Source organism: Capra hircus, chromosome 14 (genome assembly GCF_001704415.2).
Source record: "Capra hircus breed San Clemente chromosome 14, ASM170441v1, whole genome shotgun sequence".
NCBI lineage: Eukaryota > Metazoa > Chordata > Mammalia > Artiodactyla > Bovidae > Capra > Capra hircus.
The window spans coordinates 32,382,137-32,395,815 of NC_030821.1; positions in this window are offsets into that span (position 1 = coordinate 32,382,137).

Consider the following 13,679-nt stretch of genomic DNA (forward strand, 5'->3'; position numbering starts at 1 on the left):
CTTTCTTACAAAAATGACCTTAGGGTTTTCGAGTGAGACTATCTTCTGATGATTCATAAATGACTGTAGAACATTTTCCTATGGAAATGCATGTAGTCACTGAAGTAAGAACTAACAAGCATGTAATGCAAAACTTAACATTTATGCTTCTTCTATTTAAATTGGAAGTTTTACACAAAGAGTCCATTTATCCTAAAATATTTGTTCTCTTGGTTCTATATGTCAAAACGCTCATAGAATAATGGATCAAAAGGACAACATAAGTTGTTGACACAATGTTTTTCCGATTTTAGACACTGCTTTTATGTCACAGTGACAGTCTTTGCTTTCCTTCTAGTTGTACACCCTCTAGCATTAGTTGACATTGTGTTCTATAGAGAAATGAAGTTACCATAATTTTCCTCAGTCAATGTTTACTCTTGCCATCTTGACCTTGATACAACATAGTATGTGTAAGGTTCTTCAGTAAATAGGGACCCTATGCTTCTGAATGTATATTGTATTTCTATAGGCATGGAAATAGAAATCTATTTTCCTATCTCTCCTTTCATCTGAGTCCAAAGTTCTTCTGATAAATCTTCCTTTCCCACTGTCAGCTCCAAATGATGCGAAGCAACACTTTTCATAATTGTAATTAAAAACTATGTGCATGCACCTGTGGAGAAAAAGGAAGCCTGTTCCTCTTCCAACTGAATAATTCTTAGGTTCAGCTTGAACATTCTGCTAAGCATATAAGGAAAATTCTAAAATAGTGAAAATATGTGATAATAGACGTACAAATGTAGAAAGTGATAGGAAAACTAAACAAAAATCTCCCTAGTGTTTTAAATTTTGAGACTGTCAGAAGCACTTTTATTAAACATCAAAAAGATGAGATGACAAAGTAGACTGCTTAAAAATCAGAAATTACACTGAGATTTTTATAGCATATGTGAAAAGCAAGCATAATTCTAGGACAGAACTCCAAGAGTTCACTATAAGTTCAGGTGCAAGTAAAGTAATAAACAGTAAGTACAGTTTCTGAATTATTACTAGCTGTTACATGTTGCTAGTTGTTATATGTTAAACATTCTCATGTTTCATGAATTCCTACAGTTATCTAAGGCATTAGCTATATTATTCAATTAATCTACATTTAAAAGCTTACAATGAAGTTGAATAAAAATCCCAGAAGTAAAAATAAATTTACAGAAAACAGAGACCTTATTATTTTGTATTAAATGACACAAAAAGCATAACAATTATAATGGTGAACGAAGCATAATAAAAATTTTAATTTTGCTGGAGATTGAATTGATTAATCCAAGATTATTTATTGAAACAACAGTAATTAATTCAGCTTGCTTTAGTGCAAAGTATATGTTATTTTACAGCACAGCATCTAGGTCACCAAAGTAATTTATTACACAGTTTTTATCTCTTTCACTTTGTCCAGTATTTACTACAGATTGCTCAGAATGAAAGTGGGTCAGTCATGTCCAACTCTTTGTGACCCCATGAACTATACAGTCCATGTAATTCTCCAGGCCAGAATACTGGAATGTGTACCTTCCCCAGGGTATCTTCCCAGCCCAGGGATCGAACACAGGTCTCCCACATTGCAGGTGGATTCTTTACCAGCTGAGCCACAAGAGAAGCCCAAGAATACTGGAGTTGGTAGCATAATCCATTCTCCAGTAGATCTTCCCAAGCCCAAAGTCAAACCAGGGTCATCTGCATTGCAGGTGGATTCTTTACCTACTGGGCTATGACGGAAGCCCACAGGTGGCTCAGAGTTAACGTCTATGATGCAAATTCTTCATGCTCATGGAAATAATGAAATGGAACTTACTTTTCAGTATACCTGGGCTTGAAATGAGAGTGTCTTCTTTCATTGTTACACCTACTTAACTACCAGCAAATACTGTTCTTTCTGTCCTCCAAATTCTGAGCTTTGCTGAGTTTGAGGTTTCAGCATTAAGAGGAGAAATGTTTCCCAAAAGGCCCCCAGCATGTTACTGTAATATTAGAAGTTGAAATCACATCTCATTATTTTATGCTTATTGGGCCAGTGAAAGAGAGCAAATGAAAAAAAAAAAAAAAAAGAGAGAGGTGCTACAATGTTGGTAGGTATTAAGATCCTGAATTAATGAGAAAATAGAGTGGATGCTGTAAAATAGAGCTAGAAGTAAGTAAGGAATCAATAGGACTGAAATATTAATATCACATTAGTAAGTTTGTAAGATCTACAAATACTTAGATCACTCAGGAAAGATTGTCAATCCATATGTATAAATACATACATACATAAATGGCAACTAAGATGAACTAAAGTATAAAGGGGATAAGGAAGGTGGTGGAGAACACAAATATTAGGTATAAAATCTCAAAATCAACTGCAAATCAACTGTAACTGTAGTATTTAGTCATTTTTCTATGCAGTGCTATACATGTATTGTATATACTAAGTACTTTTGCAAAATTAGCCCATAGATTATAAACTATTAAGGAAGAATTAAGAGATAACTCTACAAAGAAGCAGCAGTATCCAGAGAGAGTAGATTTTCAGCTCAATAAGAAATTTCATGAAACTGATTCTCATTTGGATAGAATAAGGATGGGATGTTTTTAGTTGCCAAAGAGATTTTTATATGATGTTAAGCAGAGGCACTACTGTACTGTTGCTATTATTGTTTTTGTGGCTTGGATATTTGAGTGTGGAATAAAGATGTATATTGATGTTAAGCAGTCAAAATGGTGGGCCATAGCATATAATTTTTATAGTTTTGGAATGTCTAGAATCTTGAAACACCCTGTACAAGTGTGATCAATGTCTAGATCTTTTTATTTTGTCTCTCTTTGTTTGAAATCAGAAATGTACTTTCCCTGCCCTTCCTGTAGGCACTTGACATGAACTCCATCACTAAATTGTTTATGAAAGAAAGTGAAAGTGAAGTTTCTCAGTCCTGTCTGACTCTTTGCGACCCCATGGACTGTAGCCTACCAGGCTTCTCAGTCCATAGGATTTTCCAGGCAAGAGTACTAGAGTGGATTGCCATTGCCTTCTCCAGGGGATCTTCCCAACCCAGGGATCGATCCTGGGTCTCCCGCATTGTAGGCAGACGCTTTACCTTCTGAGCCACCAGGGAACTTCAAAAGAGATGTGAGTCAGAGAAGTAAACTTCTTTGAGTCTGGCAAATGTAATGTCATATCTAGCTTCACATTCTAAAAATATCAGGAATTCTAGAAAAAGTATCTATAGAAAGACGTAACAGTATTAACTGTGATTATCTGTGCCCCATGATCCAGTGATGATAGCACGAGTGTCTTTGCTGAAGAAGTTATATGCTCTAGACAGGACAGTTCTAGCTGTATAATTTCCAACTTGGTCATTGGGCTTCTAGAAGATCCTAAGAGTTATCAAATATTCTTTCTTCTTCTTTTTAAAATAAAACTAGTCATAGAAAGTCACTCGTTTTCAATTATGCTTGCTGCAAATGCCCCTTAAGTGACAAAGTGACTAAGCACAATGATGTATTTCATTTCTTGCATGAGAAAGGGATAAAAGCTATGAACAAAACAACACACATAAAAGATTTCATTATCTCTTAGTCCTCCATAGTAGTGAACACAAAACATACATTAATATCTCAAAAAGGTATAACCTGGCCTATGAATGTAAGTTTTCGTGTAATCAGGCAGGAGGTCTCATTTAAACCTAATCCCAAATTCTTCCATTTAATTTTTGAGTAAAATGTGTAAATGTCAACATTTTCAGAGAAAAGAACCTGGAAGCACATGAAAGAAAAATAGTGCATAAAAGCAGTCTTTTCAAGACATGAAGTGATTTTATATTTGAATGGCTGTTGTTGCAAGACAAAAGCAGCTAAGAAAATAACTTAGGGGCAAAAAAATTCCCTTCTTGTTAAAAAAAAAAAAAAAGGCCTTGGCAATAATTAGATCTAAGGCAGAACAAACTTTGAACCTGAAAAAAAAAAAAAAAGAGAGAAACAAGATGCTAACAAGGGAATAAGGAAAAAGATGGAGTGGACTTCAGTGGTTTGGGGTTGGGACCCAGTGTGTCAATTTGGGGGGTTTCCTATCTGGGGAGTTGCTATGGCAACATAATCTCTAACAGTAGAGGGGTATTTAGAGAAGGATATCACTGTCTTCCCAATCTCAAAGGGGCACAGTATGGACATTCTTCCAATTGTTGAGTAATCAGCAGAAAGAAAGTGTTCTCAGATATGAAGATGTAGATACCCAGCAAATTTTACCATACAGAAGTTTCCAATAGGGTTCAGAAACTGATTCACAGATCATTTATTATTTAGAGATAACTGGGGAGAATTAACAAATAGGACTGTGGGCTACATTTGTCTTACATTTTGGGTTTGAATCAGATTGTAGGGTCATGCTAGGATGTAAGATTTCTCTGAGAAGATTTCTTGCCCAGGTTCCTAAAGGACCAGAGTCAATGAGATCACCCTAAAAATAATCCAACTATTCCACGGCATTTGTTTCCTTCGGGAACACTAGGGTTTCAATATACAGATCTAGGTTGCTACGTATAACAGCCTTGTTTTTGTTTTTGAAATCTCACCACACCAGCTCCATCAGTGAAAGGAGACATACCAGAGGGTGAGATGTTTGATTTTTAAGAATAAGTCACCTCTCACATCTAGCAAAAAAAAAAGAATAATTTGTAAAAGAAAAAATGTACGTTGTATGATTTTATGTGCTATTTCAGGGAGACTTTAATTTTCTTTAAAAGCATTTATATATTTGACTCCTTAAAATGTCTCCAAAGCTGCAAAACTTTACATTAGCATAGAGAAACATTTAAAGCAATTTTGTTTCAAATTTATATTCATATATGCAAGAATGTCTTAAAGTAAGTCTTTCTGTAGGATTTTGAGATATTCTAGCAGAGTGGAGAAAAATCAGTTTCTGAGTTAGTGAAGTTTCTTATTACTCAGACAGTAGAAAATTATTTTGGTATAGTGAATTAATAAGGAGCCCATGCCTCCCAAAATTACTCACTTTAAGTGAAATCTGGAATCATCTGCTTTCCAGATAGAATTGGTAATCTAGGTATTGGCAACAGGTAATTTCAAAATAATTTAATGACTTTGTATAAAATGTACATTTGATGGAGTCTACAATGGAAAATAGATCATTTTAAAGGTCTCTTTCAGTTATGTAATTTATTAAGAATTCATTTAATAAACTGTTGATGTGTGTGAGGTTCTATCTTAGCTACTAAAGAAGATATAACATGTTAATAGTTCAATATTTCCATTCTCCTAGAATACAAACTAAAACATATACACAGATAATAATGCATGCTTTAATGTACAATAGAAGAGTTAAACCTCTACTGTGATAAAAATAATAAAATTTCTCCTCTGGAATATGTGAGTTCTGTTAAGTAGGAAGGGGAACAGAATTCAGATGGACAATAATTAAAAAGCTCACTTAAAAGGAATTTTGTCTGCTTTCTAAAATCAATTCTATCTAACAAACCCGATTTTCTTATGAGGAGGGGTTGGAACCCACTATTAGGCCTGCACAGATGTAGAACACATAATCTGGCCTAAGGCCGTCAGTCATTCCATTCTTAGGTCTACATTGTTTGATTCAACCATAGCTTGTGACCTAATGAATATCAGGAATGTCCTTAGGAAATTTACTCTTTGCCTGTGGATTCAAATTTCAGATTAAAAAAAAAAAAAAAAGAAGAATTAATTGTGAAAAAGAGTTGTAAGAAATATATGCAGAGAAAGTTGTTTGGGGGAATGTAGTTTATATCCTGCATTGAGCCATATGTAAAACAACTTACCTCTCTGTTCAGCTATATGAACCAATAAAGTCTCTTTAGTGCTATAGCTAATTTTAGTTGAGATTTTATTAATTGCAAAGAAAAGCAGAGGAAGAGGGTTCCTAATCGCTGCAATCTATACATTTTAAAATGTAAAACCATTTTTATTCCCTAAAGTAAAGAACAAGAACTCTTGGATTCAGATGATACTTCCTGACGTGATTTGGGGCACTTTACTTATTCCTTTCAACTACAATTTCTTTGTTTTAAATTTAAATAAAATAATGACTTACCCATAGAGTCATTTTAAGTTTGAAATGATATAGTATATATCCAATGCCTAATATATACTGCTGCTGCTGCTAAGTCGCTTCAGTCGTGTCTGACTCTGTGCGACCCCATAGACGGCAGCCCATCAGGCTCCCCCATCCCTGGGATTCTCCAAGCAAGAACACTGGAGTGGGTTGCCATTTCCTTCTCCAATGCATGAAAGTGAAAAGTAAAAGTGACGTTGCTCAGTCATGTCTGACTCTTCAAGACCCCATGGACTGCAGCCTACCAGGCTCCTCTGTCCATGGGATTTTCTAGGCAAGAGTACTGGAGTGGGGTGCCATCGCCTGCTCTGCTAATATATACTAAGAATGCTTAAAAAGCTATCAGTACTACTTTAGAGTTATAGATCACGAGATTGAAATATAATCAGATTTAGGGTAAGTAATGGCCCACATTATAGAAAAATTGATGATCTGGGTCAAATGATTTACATGATATGATTTTTCTATGCAGACTTTTGCAGTTTGTAGTACAGGATGAATTTGAATCCAGATCTTTTGAGTGGAAATTCAGTGGCATCTTATTATTCAGACACTAAAACACTATTTTTTCTTTATTTACTTATTTATTATCCACAGTTTTCTATTTTCAGTTACCTACGTGAATACTTTTTCACAAGGTCATTTCACCTTGGAAATTATTTTTTAAATAAAGACCACCTGGAATTTCTCAAGGTGATATCTATTAACATTCAGATATGCTTCCTTAGCATTAAAAAAGTCTCTTCATTTTCTTCTCCTAAAATTATCTGAACATTATGAGAGGAGGGGAAAAGCATAAGGAAGAGAAATGCAAAGATATTAAAAAATATTTTTCATGGAATATCACTTATATGAAATCAATATTAGCATAAATTATTCAAATAAAAGTAATATATGGACATTATTTTTGTAATCAAGAAGTCAATTCTGCAGTGTGTCATTTGTCAACATTCACAAAGCGCACAGGGAAAAAGATAAGCATTCTCTCTTAATTAAGACAGAGGAGGAGAGTGACAATGTTATGGCCTGCAGCCCTTTGTTTATGCATGCTTCCTTTGGTGATTTATGTTTTTCACAGCAAAAGTTGAGAGTCACAGCTAATACATGAACATATTACAGGTGTCAAAGTGAAATACATTCTTGCTGAAGAATAAAATAGAAAGCCATTAATAAGGAAGGGTAAAGAGTATTCAGAGCAGGCTGTTCACTTCTCACTCATAAAATCATCTCAAACAGAATGTGATGACTTGTAAACTTTCAAAATATCTGCAAGCAGTTGTGCAGTTGTAATTTAGCAGTTTCAGAACCTATAATTATTCATTTCCCCTCTTAAATTTAAACATTAAGAAATTATAAATATTTAAACGTATGTATTTATGCATTATCATACACATATATCTCAGAAAAAGTTTAAATTTATGTTTTAAACAAGTAATTAAAAATTTATACAAAATTGTTATATAAGGTTTGGTTTCAACTAAAGGGGCAGGAAATCAGACAAGAGGCTACTCTTCAAAACTTAGGAGATAACAGATAAAGAAAACAAATGGTGATATAGAGAAAGGGGACAGATTCCAAATGTAACTATGAAACTCACTGATTCAGTATTATGCTGCCAGAAAGATCAGAGGAATGAATTAACAATAAGGTTAGCATGAAATATGTTGTGGGTAATAATTCCATCAATTGGAAAAGCAGTGAAGAAGTTCAGTAAGGAAGTAGAGATACAGATGATAGGAGTCATTAGCATTTATGTAATATTTAAAGTCAAAAGTGCAAATGAGATCAACTAAGTGGAACGTATCTTCTTAAAAGAAAAGAGGATGGATTCCATGGGAAGTTAGAAGCCAATATTCTACATTTTCATTTTAACATGTCTAGCTCCTATGATGATGCCTCCCACAAATTTGGGATCCATATATCTACAAATGTTCATAGAACAAATGACTACCAAATTTATAAAATAGGCAGAAATACATGAATTAATTTAATACTGAAAAAATGGTATGGGAGATTTTGGGGGGAACGGTACAGTTTCTTGGTAATCAATGGGACTTGAGAATTTCAATAGAGTCAAAAACTTCAGAAAACTCACCAGGAAAGTATGATAAAATAAGGAATAAAGATAAGTTATTTGGTGCAAAACATTTGCAAAAGACACATCTGATAAAGGAGTAGTTTCCAAATATGCAAAGAACTCTTAAAGCTCAATAAAGAGAAAACAACCTCATTAACAAGTGAGCATAAGATCTAAACAAAGACCTTGTTAGAGATACAGAAACGGCAAGTAAACATATAGAAAGATATTAAACTCTTGCATAATTAGGGAATTGCAGATTGAAACAATGAGATACTATTACACACCTATTAAAAAGATAAAAATCCAGAACTCTGACAAAACCAAATATGTGCAGAGGTGTGGAACACTTATCCATGGCTGGCAGGTGTACAGAATGGCACAGTCGTATTGAAATATGGTTGGACCGTTTCGTACGAAACATGCTTTTACCATAGTATCTAGAAATTGTGCTTCTTGAGATTTATCCAAAGGAATTGAAAACATATGACCACTCAAAAACCTAACACAAATATTTACAGCAACTTTACTTATAATAGTCAAAACTTGGAATGTGCTTTTTAGCAGGTGAGTGGATAAACTATGGCACATGTAATAAAGTGGAATTATATCCTATTCATTAAATATTATTCAGCACTAAAAAGAAATGAGCTGTTAAGTTATGAAAAGAAAAGGAGGAAATTTAAATGTATATTACTAAGTGAAAGAAGCCGATCTGAAAATACTACAAACTGTATGATTACAACTATAACCCTTCTGGAAAACGCAAACTATGGAGACAGACAAAAGGTTAGTAGTTGTAAAGGGTTGTAGGACAGAGGGATTGGATACACAGATCACAGAGTGTTTTGAGGACAGTGAAATCACTGTGTATGGTGCTGTAGTGATAAATACATCTCATTCAGCTCAGTTCAGTTGCATCTGATTCTTTGCGACCCCATGAACCGCAGCACGCCAGGCCCCCCTGTCCATCACCAACTCCCGGAGTCCACCCAAACTCATGTCCATTAAGTCGGTAATGCCATTCAACCATCTCATCCTCTGTCATCCCCTTCTCCTCCTGCCCTCAATCTTTCCCAGCATCATGAACTTTTCAAATGAGTCAGTTCTCTGCATCAGGCGGCCAAAGCATTGGGGTTTCAGCTTCAACATCAGTCCTACCAATGAACACCCAGGACTGATCTCCTTTAGGATGGATTGATTGGATCTTCTTGCAGTCCAAGGGACTCTCAAGAGTCTTCTCCAACACCACAGTTTAAAAGCAAAAATTCTTCTGTGCTCAGCTTTCTTTATAGTCCAACTCTTACAATCATACATGACCGCTGGAAAAACCATGGCCTTGACTAGATGGACCTTTGTTGACAACTTAATGTCTCTGCTTTTTAATATGCTGTCTAGTTTGGTCATAACTTCCTTCCAAGGAGTAAGCATCTTTTAATTTCATGGCTCCAAACACCATCTCCAGTGATTCTGGAGACAGAAAAATAAAGTCAGCCACTATTTCCCATCTATTTGCCATGAAGTGATGGGACCGGATGCCATGATCTTCGTTTTCTGAATGTTGAGATTTAAGCCAACTTTTTAACTCTCCTCTTTCACTTTCATCAAGAGGCTCTTTAGTTCTTCTTCACTTTCTGTCACAAGGGTGGTGTATCTGCATATCTGAGTTTATTGATATTTCTGCTGACAATCTTGATTCCAGCTTGTGCTTCCTCCAATCCAGCATTTCTCATGGTGTACTCTGCATATAAGTTAAATAAGCAGGGTGACAATATACAGCCTTGACGCACTCCTTTTCCTATTTGGAACCAGTCTGTTGTTCCATGTCCAGTTCTAACTGTTGCTTCCTGACCTGCATATAGGTTTCTCAAGAAGCAGGGCAGGTGGTCTGGTATTCCCATCTCTTTCAGAATTTTCCACAGTTTATTGTGATCCACACAGTCAAAGGCTTTGGCATAGTCAATAAAGCAGAAATAGATGTTTTTCTGGAACTCTCTTGCTTTTTTGATGATCCAGTAGATGTTGGCACTTTGATCTCTGGTTCCTCTGCCTTTTCTAAAACCAGCTTGAACATCAGGAAGTTACTGGTTCACATATTGCTGAAGCCTGGCTTGGAGAAATTTAAGCATTACTTTACCAGCATGTGAGATGAGTGAAATTGTGCAGTAGTTTGAGCATTCTTTGGCATTGCCTTTCTTTGGGATTGGAAGGAAAACTGACCTTTTCCAGTCCTGTGGCCACTGCTGAGTTTTCCAAATTTGCTGGCATATTGAGTGCAGCACTTTCACAGCATCATCTTTCAGGATTTGAAACAGCTCCACTGGAATTCATCACCTCCAGTAGCTTTGTTCGTAGTAATGTTTCCTAAGGCCCACTGGACTTCACATGCCAGGATGTCTGGCTCTAGGTGAGTGATCACACCATCATGATTATCTGGGTCATGAAGATTATTTGTACAGTTCTTCTGTATATTCTTGCCACCTCTTCCTAATAGCTTCTGCTTCTGTTAGGTCCATACTATTGCTGTCCTTTATCAAGCCTATCTTTGCGTGAAATGTTCCCTTGGCATCTCTAATTTTCTTGAAGAGATCGCTAGTCTTTCCCATTATGTTCTTTTCCTCTATTTCTTTGCATTGATTGCTGAAGAAGGTTTTCTTATCTCTTCTTGCTGTTCTTTGGAACTCTGCATTCAGATGCTTATATCTTTCCTTTTCTCCTTTGCTTTTCACTTCCCTTCTTTTCACAGCTATTTGTAAGGCCTCCTTAGACAGCCATCTTGCTTTTTTGCATTTCTTTTCCTTGGGGAAGGTCTTGATTCCTGTCTCCTATACAATGTCATGAACCTCCGTCCATAGTTCATCAGAAACTCTATCAGATCTAGTCCATTAAATTTATTTCTCACTTCTACTGTATAGTCATAAGAGATTTTATTTAGGTCATACCTGAATGGTCTAGTGGTTTTCTCCACTTTCTTCCATTTAAGTCTGAATTTGGCAATAAGGAGTTCATGATCTGAACCACAGTCAGCTCACAGTCTTGTTTTTCTGACTGTATAGAGCTTCTCCATCTTTGGCCTCAAAGAATATAATCAGTCTGATTTCGGTGTTGACCATCTGGTGATGTCCATGTGTAGCGTCTTCTTTTGTTTTGTTGGAAGAGGGTATTTGCTATGACTGGTGTGTTCTCTTGGCAAAACTCCATTAACTTTTGATCTGCTTCATTCTGTACTCCAAGGCCAAATTTGCCTGTTACTCCAGATATTTCTTGACTTCCTACTTTTGCATTCCAGTCCCCTATAATGAAAAAGACATCTTTTTTGGGTGTTAGTTCTAAAAGGTCTTGTAGGTCTTCATAGAACTGTTCAACTTCAGCTTCTTCAGTGTTACTGGTTGGGGCATAGACTTGGATTACTGTGATATTGAATGGTTTGTCTTGGAAATGAACAGAGGTCTTTCTATCATTTTTGAGATTGCATCCAAGTACTGCATTTCAGACTCTTGTTAACTATGATGGCTACCCCATTTCTTCTAAGGGATTCCTGCCCACAGTAGTAGATATCATACTCATCTGAGTCAAATTCACCCATTCCAGTCCATCTTAGTTCACTGATTCTTAGAATGTTGATGTTTACTCTTGCCATCTCCTGTTTGACCACTTCCAGTTTGCCTTGATTCATGGACCTAACATTCCAGGTTCCTATGCAATATTGCTCTTTACAACATTGAACCTTGCTTCTACCACCAGTCATATCAACAATTGGGTGTTGCTCTTGCTTTGGCTCCATCCCTTCATTCTTTCTGGAGTTATTTCTCCACTGATCTCCAGTAGCATACTGGGCACCTACCGACCTGGGGAGTTCATCTTTCAGTGTCCTATCTTTGTGCCTTTTCATACTGTGATGGACAGGTCATGGTGGAAAGGTCTGACAGAATGTGGCCCAACTAGAGAAGGGAATGGCAAAGCTCTTCAGTATTCTTGCCTTGAGAACCCCATGAACAGTATGAACAAATAGACAAGATGATGCCATTGGGAGAAACTGGATGAAGGAAATATAAAATCCTTTCGTATTAATTTTTGCAGTTGTGTATGAACCTACCCCAGAGCTTCCTTGGTGACTCAGATAGTAAAGAACTTTCTTGCAATGTAGGCAGACCTGGGTTGAGCCCTGGGCCAGGAAGATTCCCTGGAGAATGGAATGCCTATCCTTTCCAGTATTCTTGCCTGAAGAATTCCATAGTTTGGCAGGCTACAGCCCACGGGATCACAAAGAGTCAGACATGACTGAGCGACTAACACTTCCACTGCACTTTCATGAACCTATAGGTATCTCAAAATAAAAATTATATATTTCAATTTCCATAGCTTAATACATTTATATATGTCATAAAAGAATCATAGGTTGGTTTTAGTGTTTAAAATACTTCAATTGTTACATTTATTTTCCACGTTGCACACATTCATCTTTTCGTCTACTTTTCAAGAAGCTTTGAGTTCAGGAAATGTTTTCTCCATAAACCAGTGATTAACTTTAAATTCAAGAAATTTCTATTGTTTTTATTCTTCATCTCCTCCTGTGTCTCTTAACTTCCGTCTGGCATAAGCCCAAAGGACAATTATTTTAGAAAATCTTCTTGTAGGGGTCTGCTAGTGGTGAATTAGCTTAGTCTTGATTTTATTCTTGAACAATACTTTTAATGGATATGAATTCTACAATGGGAGCTGCCTTTTAAAATATTTCTATGACATCATTTCATTAACTATCTTCCAATTTTCTGTTGAGAAGTTAACCCCCAGGCTCAGTTCACTTTTTGTTCCTTTAGGGTAATCTCTTTTGTCCCTACTGTGGTTACTATGTAGATTTGCTCTTGGTTGTTTTGTGGGTTTTTTTTTTTTTTTTCCTTTAATTAGATTCACTATATTGTATTTAGGAGTGTTCTTTTCATTTATATTTATTTGGTTCTGCTAGAGTGAATTAAGATATTGCTGTTGTTTCAGCAATTTAGGAAAGTTCTGATTCTTTGTATTTAATATCTTTATTGTTTTTGCTAATGTTTTTCTTGTTTTTTAGCTTCTTGAATTCAACCTTACAGACCTTGTTTATATCAACTTTTCTTAGGCTATAGCATATTTAAAACACCCAAAATCTCAGTTATTTAATTTTTTTTTCCTGTTAATATCATCCTTTAACTATGGCACTGCTCCATGTATCTTCGTTGTGGTATCCAGACTATGAAGTAGCTCCTATTACCGGAGAATACTTATATTGTTTCAGAGGGAAAAATTGTACAACCATGTCCTGCCTCTTAAAGATTCTGCCAGAAATGAGAAATTTTCATGCTGACAGCGCTCTATTGTCCAAAGTCAGTTACTTAACCAAGTTTACATTGAGTGAAAATCTATTCAAAATGAAACCTGTAGATGAACTGTAGAAAGAATATAATCTAATATACACTTTCACAATATTCTCTATATTTTTTGGTGTTGTTC